This window comes from Arachis ipaensis, chromosome B05 (assembly GCF_000816755.2).
Source record: "Arachis ipaensis cultivar K30076 chromosome B05, Araip1.1, whole genome shotgun sequence".
NCBI lineage: Eukaryota > Viridiplantae > Streptophyta > Magnoliopsida > Fabales > Fabaceae > Arachis > Arachis ipaensis.
The window spans coordinates 106887380-106897771 of NC_029789.2; the positions used below are offsets into that span (position 1 = coordinate 106887380).

General features: G+C 37.2%; 1 long non-coding RNA gene across 1 annotated transcript; it reads left to right on the forward strand.

Annotated features, from left to right (window-relative positions):
- On the forward strand, nt 4761-5546 carry LOC110262952. Its single transcript, XR_002347964.1, has 2 exons — nt 4761-4812; nt 5075-5546. It is a non-coding gene; the product is annotated as an uncharacterized LOC110262952 (long non-coding RNA).

Here is a 10392-nt window from a genome sequence, read left to right on the forward strand (position 1 = left end):
TGATTAAACCCCATTTTAAGAAGAGACATGAGCATAACTGAACTCTCACCTCTCATGCAAATTCACATCTTAATCATGTACTAATTTTGGTTGCTTGAGGACAAGCAACAGTTCAAGTTTGGTGTTGTGATGCATGAGCATCTTTCCTATCTTTTCCTAGTGAATTTGTATTTAATTTGTTGAGTTTAATTAAGAATTAATTATCTTTTAGACACTATAGATGCTACTTTGAGTCTTGTGCAAATTCTGTTTATTTTAGGTAGCATTTGGTTGGATTTGATGGAGCTTCCACAGAAAAAGAGAAGAAGGCTATATAGGGCAGAAATGCTTAGAGGATGGAGAGGAAGCTTGCACAAATGGAAGGAGCACAAGAATTAAAGGAGATGACCAGCAAGGAGCGACGCGTGCGCGTACCTAACGCGTACGCATGATTTGGAGCTTTCCATGGCGACGCGTGCGCGTACCTGACGCGTATGTGTGAAAAGCGAAGATTGCTCAGCGACACGTGCGCGTACCTGACGCGTACGCGTGACAAGCGCGAAGTGCAAAAAACGCTGATTCCTATTAATTCTGATTTAAACTTTAATTTTTATTTTAAAATAGGAAAAGATATTATTTTAGTTTTAGAAAATATATTTTAAATTAATTAGGATTAGATATAAAAGGGAAAAGAAACTTCCCTTCTGAGGGAATTCTACCCTCAGCCAAAATACATTTTATCAGAATCCTTATTTTTCTCTCTGAACCATGAGCAACTAAACCTCCATTGTTAAGGTTAGGAGCTCTGTCTATTGTATGGATTGATACTATTATTTTTCTATTTTAATTCATGTTTTGATTTATATTTCAAGAATTATTTTCGTTCTTTATCTTATGAATTTGGGTGGAACGAAAGTATGACCCTCTTTCTAATTGAGTTCTTGTATTACTTGGAAAAGCTCTTTACTTGAACAACAGCTTGAAAATAATTTCTCCTAAATTCTAATTATCTGGACTTAACGGGATACGTGACATATAATCCTTTTTTATTTGGGTAATTAGGATTTCTGTGGCACATAAACTAGAATTAAAACTTCAACCCCTAATTGGAATTAATTGACCAAGGAATTGGCGGTTAATGAATTTTAGAGGAGACTAGAAAGGTCTAAGGAATTAGGGTCTAGTCACATATAGTTTTCCATGAATTAAATCTTGCATGGTTAAAATAGTTAGTAAGAAAAGTCAACCCGGAAAATAGATAACTCTGAAGCCTTAACTGCCTTCTCCATATTTTATTCCCAACTTATTTATTTGTCTGTCTTTAATTTAATGCTTTTTGAACTCTCAAACACTATTTTCTGTTTGTCTAACTAAGTAAATCATTTAACTATTGTTGCTTAGTCCATCAATCCTCGTGGGATCGATCCTCACTCACCTGAGGTATTACTTGGTACGACCCGGTGCACTTGCCAGTTAGTTTGTGGACTATAAATTCTGCACCAAAGGGTTTCGGGGGTGAGGTAGCAATTGACACTACAACATTTTGGGTCTATAGCCACGGTTTTTTTGGTCACGGTAAAAAACCGTGACCATAGACCCTCTATGGTCACGGTTTTTTAGAGTGACCAAAAAAAAGCTATGGTCACGGTTTTTTAAAAACGGGTGGCCTAAAAGGGTCTATGGTCATGGTTTTGAGGGTGACCTAATGGGGTCTATGGTCACGGTTTTTTAGAGTGACAAAAAAGGATCTATGGCCACGGTTTTTCAAAAAAGGGTGACCTAAAAGGGTCTATGGTCATGGTTTTAGGGGGTGGCCTAAAGGGGTCTATGGTCACGGTTTTGGTGGGTGGCCTAAAAGGGTCTATGGTTATAGTTTCGGGGGTGACCTAAAGGGGTCTATGGTCACGGTTTTTTACAGTGACAAAAAAGGGGCTGTGGTCACGGTTTTTCAAAAAAGGGTGACCTAAAAGGGTCTATGTTCACGGTTTTGGGGGTGACCTAAATGGGTCTATGGTTACGATTTTTGGGGTGGCCTAAAAGGGTTTATGGTCACAATTTTGGGGGGTGGCCTAAAGGGGTCTATGGTCACGATTTTGGGGGGTGGCTGATGAGAAACAATAATAAAAAGAATGCAACTAAGATCAAATAAACAATGCATGCAAGACACCAAACTTAGAAGTTTGTATACTAAGGACTATAACAAATTGAAAATGCATATGAAAAACAACAAAAGACATAAAATAGGAGAAATTAAAGATCAGAGCTATGGAATCATCAAGAACAGCTTGAAGATCAATGAAGAACATATTACATATATTCAAAAAAATGTAAGAAGAAGAAAGACATGCAATTGACACAAAACTTAAAAATTGACACTAGACTCAAACAAGAAACATAAAATATTTTTTATTTTTTTATGATTTTATAAAAAAATTTTTGTGATTTTTCAAAAATTATATGGAAAGGAAAATAAAGGGATTCAAAATTTTTAATGAGAATTCCAGGAATCATTGCAATGTTAGTCTAAAACTCCGGTCCAGGAATTAGACATGGCTTACTAGCCAGCCAAGCTTTCAGTGAAAGCTTCAGTCTAAAACACTAGACATGGCCAATGGCCAGCCAAGCTTTAGCAGATCATTACTTTCAACAGCAAGATTGATAGAAATCATCAAGCTCTTGTGATGATAAGTTGAAACCTCGGTCCAAAAGATTAGACATGGCTTCACAGCCAGCCAGACTTCAACAAATCATCATGAAACTCTAGAATTTATTCTTAAAAACTCCGAAGAACAGAATAGAAAATTTTTTTGTATTTTTGAAATTTTTTTTTTCAAAAATAAAAAATAAAAAGCTTAAACATAAAAAAATTACCTAATCTAAGCAACAAGATGAATCGTCAGTTGTCCAAACTCGAACAATCCCCGGCAACAGCACCAAAAACTTGGTGCACGAAATTGTGATCATCAATGGCGCCAATAACTTGGTACGCACAATTGTAATCTCAACTCTTTATCACAACTCTGCACAACTAACCAGCAAGTGCACTGGGTCGTCCAAGTAATAAACCTTACGTGAGTAAGGGTCGATCCCACGGAGACTGTCGGCTTGAAGCAAGCTATGGTCATCATGTAAATCTCAGTCAGGCAGATTCAAATGGTTATGGAGAATTGATAATTAAAAGATGAATAAAACATAAAATAGGATAGAGATACTTATGTAATTCATTGGTGAGAATTTCAGATAAGCGTATGAAGATGCTTTGTTCCTTCTGAACCTCTGCTTTCCTATTGTCTTCTTCCAATCATTCATACTCCCTTCCATGACAAGCTTTATGTTGGGTATCACCGTTGTCAATGGCTACTTCCCGTCCTCTCAGTGAAAATGTTCCAAATGCACTGTCACCGCACGGCTAATCATCTGTCGGTTCTCGATCATGTTGGAATAGGATCCATTGATCCTTTTGCGTCTGTCACACACCCAACACTCGCGAGTTTGAAGTTCATCATAGTCATCCCTTCCCAGATCCTACTCGGAATACCACAAACAAGGTTTAGACTTTCCAGACCTCAGGAATGGCCGCCAATAATTCTAGCCTATACCACGAAGGTTCTAATCTTAGATTAGAAACCCAAGAGATACACATTCAAGTTTGATTGCATGTAGAACGGAAGTGGTTGTCAGGCACGCGTTCATAGGTGAGAATGATGATGAGTGTCACGGATCATCACATTCATCAAGTTGAAGAACGAGTGTATATCTTAGAGAAGAAGTAGGCGTAAATTGAATAGAAAAACAGTAGTACTTTGCATTAATTCTTGAAGAACAGCAGAGCTCCACACCTTAATCTATGGTGTGTAGAAACTCCACCGTTGAAAATACATAAGAACAAAAGGTCTAGGCATGGCCATGAGAACAGCCCCCAAACGTGAACATATAAGTTCCAAAGATGATAAGTCCGATCTAAAATATAATATCAAAAGGTCCTATTTATAATACTAGTAGCCTAGGATTTACAGAAATAAGTAATTAATGCAGAAATTTTCTTCCGGGCCCACTTGGTGTGTGCTTGGGCTAATCATTGAAGCTTTCACGTGTAGAGGCTTTTCTTGGAGTTAAACGCCAGCTTTTGTGCCAGTTTGGGCGTTTAACTCCAGCTTTTATGCCAGTTCTGGCGTTTTGACGCCAGAATTTTTATGCTGACTTGGAACGCCAGTTTGGGCCATCAAATCTTGGGCAAAGTATGGACTATTATATATTGCTAGAAAGCCCAGGATGGCTACTTTCCAAAACAATTGAGAGCGCACAAATTGAGCTTCTGTAGCTCCAGAAAATCCACTTCGAGTGCAGGGATGTCAGAATCCAACAGCATCTGCAGTCCTTTTTTAGCCTCTGAATCAGATTTTTGCTCAGGTCCCTCAATTTCAGCCAGAAAATATCTGAAATCACAGAAAAATATACAAACTCATAGTAAAGTCCAGAAATATGATTTTTATTTAAAAGCTAATAAAAATATAATAAAAACTAACTAGAATATACTAAAAACATACTAAAAATAATGCCAAAAAGCGTATAAATTATCCACTCATCAGTGGCCTAAAAGGGTCTATGGTCACATCTTCTTTTTTTATTTACCGATGTTATTTTTAATATCCTAATTCCTATTCTCTATTAGGCATTCAGTTCACTATTTTCACTATACAAACTGCTTTAACTAATTTACTCAAATTGTTGAGAAATTGAGATAAACTGATTTAGTTTTTTCATATTTATAAATTTCCAATATCCACTTGAAAGGCATAATTAATGATACCATTTATGGGTAAGCCACTTAAGGTTCTGTGGTTATAAGATTTGCAGGTAATTTCTATGTTATATGTTCTAGTGTTGGTATTGAATTTGCTTTAATTTTATTTCCCAAGATGTGACAGCAACTAAAAGAAATGAATTTGAGGATTATTTTTTGAAGCGAGAGTTGCTCATGGGAATATATGAGAAGGGTTTTGAAAGGCCTTCTCCTATCCAAGAAGAAAGCATTCCAATTGCTCTTACTAGTAGTGACATTCTTGTAAGGGCTAAAAATGGGACAGACAAAAAGGTTCTGTGGTTATAAGATTTGCAGGTAATTTCTATGTTATATGTTCTAGTGTTGGTATTGAATTTGCTTTAATTTTATTTCCCAAGATGTGACAGCAACTAAAAGAAATGAATTTGAGGATTATTTTTTGAAGCGAGAGTTGCTCATGGGAATATATGAGAAGGGTTTTGAAAGGCCTTCTCCTATCCAAGAAGAAAGCATTCCAATTGCTCTTACTAGTAGTGACATTCTTGTAAGGGCTAAAAATGGGACAGGCAAAACAGCTGCATTTTGTATTCCTGCATTGGAAAAAATTGACCAGAAACAATCTATCCTGGCAGAGTCCAAATTGTATTGCTCTCACGCCTATGGAACAATTTTGTTAATAGTGTCTATTTAGTGTTAGTGTATATATCACTGTATAAAACTAAGATTGAGACAAGTGTATTCACTCAACTATATTGATATGTTAGCTGGTTACTTTAATCACAACTTATCTTAACTGTTGATTATCAGTTTTTATTTTTATATTTATTTTGTGATCATCATCATTTTGGGATGTGATTATGCTTTAAAAAAAATTAAATTTCATAAAATAAAATAGGCTTTGGTCACGGTAAAAACCATGACCATAGATAAGGCTATGGTCACGGTTTTGTGGGGTGACCATAGATAAGCTTTGGTCACGGTTTTAAGGTGGGGTGACCATATAGGCTATGGTTACGGCGAAAAACCGTGACCATAGATAGGGCTATGGTCACGGTTTTAAGGAGGGGTGACCATAGAGGCTATGGTCACAATGAATACCGTGACCATAGATAGGGCTATGGTCATGGTTTTAAGGTGGGGTGACCATAGAGCTATAGTCACGGCAAAAACTGTGACCATAGATAAGGCTATGGTCACGGTTTTAAGGTGGGGTGACCATGGTCACGGTTTTAAGGTGGGGTGACCATAGAGCTATGGTCACGGCAAAAACCGTGACCATAGATAAGGCTATGGTTACGGTTTTAAGGAGGGTGACCATAGAGTCTATGGTCACGGTTTTTACACGTGACCATAGATTAACCTATGGTTACGGTGAAAAAATATGGCCTAAAGTGTCAGAATTGAAAATTGAAACCGTGACCATCGATGAAAAAACCGTGACCATAAACCTATGGCCACGAGAGAATAGGCTACGACATAGGTCCAAAACCGTGATCATAGATCTATGGTCAGCCTTTTTACTAGCTATGGTCACGGTATTTTTACCGTGACCATTTGCCTTTTTTTTTTGTAGTGTGACAAGAAATGTAAATAACAAGAAAGTAAATGGCAACTTAACAAGACAATATATAAATCTAATTCTATTCTAGAGCTAACTAAACAACTAAAATTAACTAAAGCAAGAAATAAGTAATTAGAATTTTGGGTTTTCAAATATGAGATGCAAAAGATCTCTTGGCTAAGGCATAGGAATTGATATCACTATCCTTGTCTAATAATCATACATTGACAATTATGAGGAACCAATCCCATCAAGTCCACTTCTATGCTTGAAGTATGTCAAATAAGCTTGATCAACATCAACCTATAAGTCTCAACCTAACTACTAATTAACTTAGTAGTAGGCTAGTGTTAATAGGTATCAAATTGACCAACAAGGGTTTCCAAATCACCAATCCAATTAGACCCAATGACTCAAGTTCACTCAATTCCCTTAGCCTAGGCCAAGAGTGTAGAAAACTACTCCATATTTAATAAAAATAATTTGTCAAACACATGGTAGGTAATAAAGGCTAGAATTAATAAAAATCATAACAAACCCAAGCAAGGGATCAATAATAGCAACTAAAGCAAATATCAAAAGACATAAAAACATATAATTGCATTAAAAGAGAATTGAAATTAACAAGATAGTTCATAAACTAAAATTGGCAACATAAAGGAATTAACAAGAGAAGTGAGATAAACTAAGGTATTAGAACAATAAAAAGTAAAGAAAACTAAATTAAAACAAGATTAAAACCTAAATCTAAAAAGAAATTGAAGTAAGAAATCCTAAATTATAGAGAGAAGAGAGAGCTTTTCTCTCTAGAATTCTCTCCTAAAATATGATAAAAACCTATTCTATGACTACTTGTCTCATCACCCTCCAATCGTTGGGTTCAATAGCATCAGAAATGGGTTGGATTGGGCCTGGAGCAGCTCAAAAATTGCCAGCCACGTTTTCTATAAATGAGTCACGTGCTGAACGTCACGCGTACGCGTGGGTTACGCGTGCACGTCGTCTGAACTCTTCACAAGGCACATGTACCCATGGGTTACACGTGCGCGTGGGAACCAGCCTCGCACAACTTCTATTCTTCATGTTCTTTCCATTTTTGCATGCTTCCTTTCCATCCTCTAAGCGATTCTTGCCCTATAGATCCTAAAATCACTTACAAACGCATCACGGCATCGAATGGTAATAGGAGATGATTAAAATTTAGCATTTTTAAGGTTAAAGAAGCATGTTTTGAACTATGAAGCATAACTAGGAAGAAATCATAAAAGCATGCAATTTATATAAATAAGTGTAAAAAAACATTGATGAAACCCACCAAAATTAACACAAGATAAACCCTAAAATTAGAGTTTATCATGCACCACACCTGCCAAGTAAACTCACAGCAAAGGAACATATGATAAATGAATTCTATATCTTTTTTACACAGAACAAATGTATTATCACTTTGATGAATGACGCCTAATCTACTCAATCTCTCTTTGATATTCACCCTTCCTACTAAAACAAACCATGCAAAGAGCTCAATTCTTGGCAGAACCTGGCCTCTCCAAATTGAACTAGTGAAACTGTAGCTTGTGAATTCCTCCGACATAGTTTTTGTTTGTAACACCTGCACGAAAGATTTAGTAGAAAAAGTACCCTTTTTTTTATCAAATTTCCACACCACTCTTTTCTCTTTACCAGGTGATAATTTAACTAGCCTTAACCTTTCATGGAGTCGGTTAACAAGTGCCAACTCCCATTGAAACAAATCTCTCCTCCAATGGAAGTCTCATATCCACTCTAACCTATCCCAAAACCCACAATCCCCTATAAAAGATCTTTGCTAGTTTGAAACAGTGAAAAGCCTCGGAAAACTCCCTTTCAAGGGTCCACCTTGTAACCAATTATCTTCCCAAAAACGAGTTCTCCTCCCGTCCCCTATTTCCATAGATAGCCTACTAATCATCTTGTCTTTGACATGTTTCTCCTTAAAATTCAATTGACAGATATCTTTTCACGGACCACCTCTTGAAGGTAGTGACTAATTTACTTATATTTGGATTTAAACCATTACAAGAACATACAATCTTCTTCCACAACGGACAATCTTCCTTTGAAAAATGCCACCACCACTTAAATAGAAGCTGTATTCCTAATCACTGCATCCCCCACTCCCAAACCCCCTAGCTTTTTCGATGCTTGTACCAATTCCCATTTTACGAGAGAAATACCATTATTTCCATCCTTTTTACTCGATAAAAACTCACAATGCAATCAACTTCTCTGCCACCCCTTTTGGAATATTATATAAGCTAAGATAGTAGACTGACAAGCTATTAAGCATAGACTTGATAAGAACTAGCTTTCCAGCTTTGTTAAGTACCTTTGCTTTCCAAAGACTGAGCTTCTCTTCCACTTTATCTATAATCGGTTTTCATGTCTTCACTAGTCAAGGATTTGCTCCTAAGGAGATTCCCAAGTACCTTACTAGTAGAACCACTTCCGTACATCCTAATATCCCACACATATTCATCACCTACTCCTGCTCACAATTTACTGAGATCAAATTTGATTTGTCAAAGTTGATACTTAGGCCAGACATGAGTTTAAAACATCGTAGGAGCCTCTTATAATTCAAGATTGTCTCAGTCTTTGGTGGAAAAAATAAAATAGTGTCATCCGCAAACTGTAGGTGTGACAGTTCTATGTTATCGCCGCCTTCTTCTTGCTCATCTTCAGCATGTGAACTGTTTCACATGCAATGAGAGTACCATCATGTATTTTTTGTCCCTTCACAAAAGCAGTCTGTGTCTCTCCCACTAATCTTGGCATCACTGAACTCATTCTTTTGACCAATACCTTCGATATCACCTTGTAGAGACATCCAACCATGCTAATAAGCCTAAGGTCCTTGATCTCCTTGGCACCCACAAACTTTGGAACTAACGCCACCCAAGTTACATTCGCATCCGTTGGTAATTTGACAATTTGAAAAAAATAACCTAATACAGCTGCAGTGAATTCAGACCAATCTCATCCCAACACTTCTTAATAAAGTTCATGTTATATCCGTCATTACCTACAGCTTTTGTTGACTCACAATCCCAAATAGCCTCTTTAATTTTCTCAGCAGAGGGCATTACTTCTAATGCTATAGCCTCTTCTCCATCTATCTTCATCACTAATCCTTCCCGAAACCCAATCAATGGAGCACATTCCTGCCGATACAAATCTTGATAGAACCCTCTAATCGCAACCTTTATTCTAGACTGGTTCCAAACCAACCTCTCATGCAGTAAAAGCGCATCAATTCTGTTGTTTCTCCTTCTAGTTGAGGCTACTTGATGAAATTATCTAGTATTCTTATCCATATCCCTTGCATGCTGAGACCGAGACATCTGCTTCCAATGAATTTCCTTCCAAATATACTATTTCTCACAGCATCTCACCAAGGCCTTGCGTCTAGCCTCCATTGTATCATTATATGCACCATCACTTACTATATCATCAATCTTTTTTATCTCATCCTCAAACCTCTTTATTCTATTATTCATGTCACCGAAGTTGTCTCTATGCCATCTTCTCAAAGTTATCATCAGTGCCTTCAACTTGCTAGTGAATTGAACGTCCCCTAAATTTTACCATTCCTCTTTCACCATCCTTAGAAAACCCTCATGTGTAAACCATGCATCTAAACTTCTAAATGGTCTTGGGCCTCCCTTCACCCGTGTATCTTCCACAATCAACGGATAGTGATCCAATAGTACTCGGGGTCTACCTCTCAGGCGAGTATTCGAAAATGCTTCAATCTAATCAACATTGACCAGGACCCTATCAATGCGGCTACACTGTCGACCCCTGAACCATGTAAACTTACGGTCATTAAGAGGCAAGTCCATCAACTACATATCATGTACTCAAAACTTAAACTCTTTCACAGACACCGATAACCTGCTTGCTCCTTTCCTTTCCTCCACCTGCATTATTTCATTGAAGTCCCCTATGAAGCAAAAAGGCACCTGACACAACCCCACAATATAACTCAACTCCTCCCACATCACAAGTTTGTCTGCTCTCCCATGTG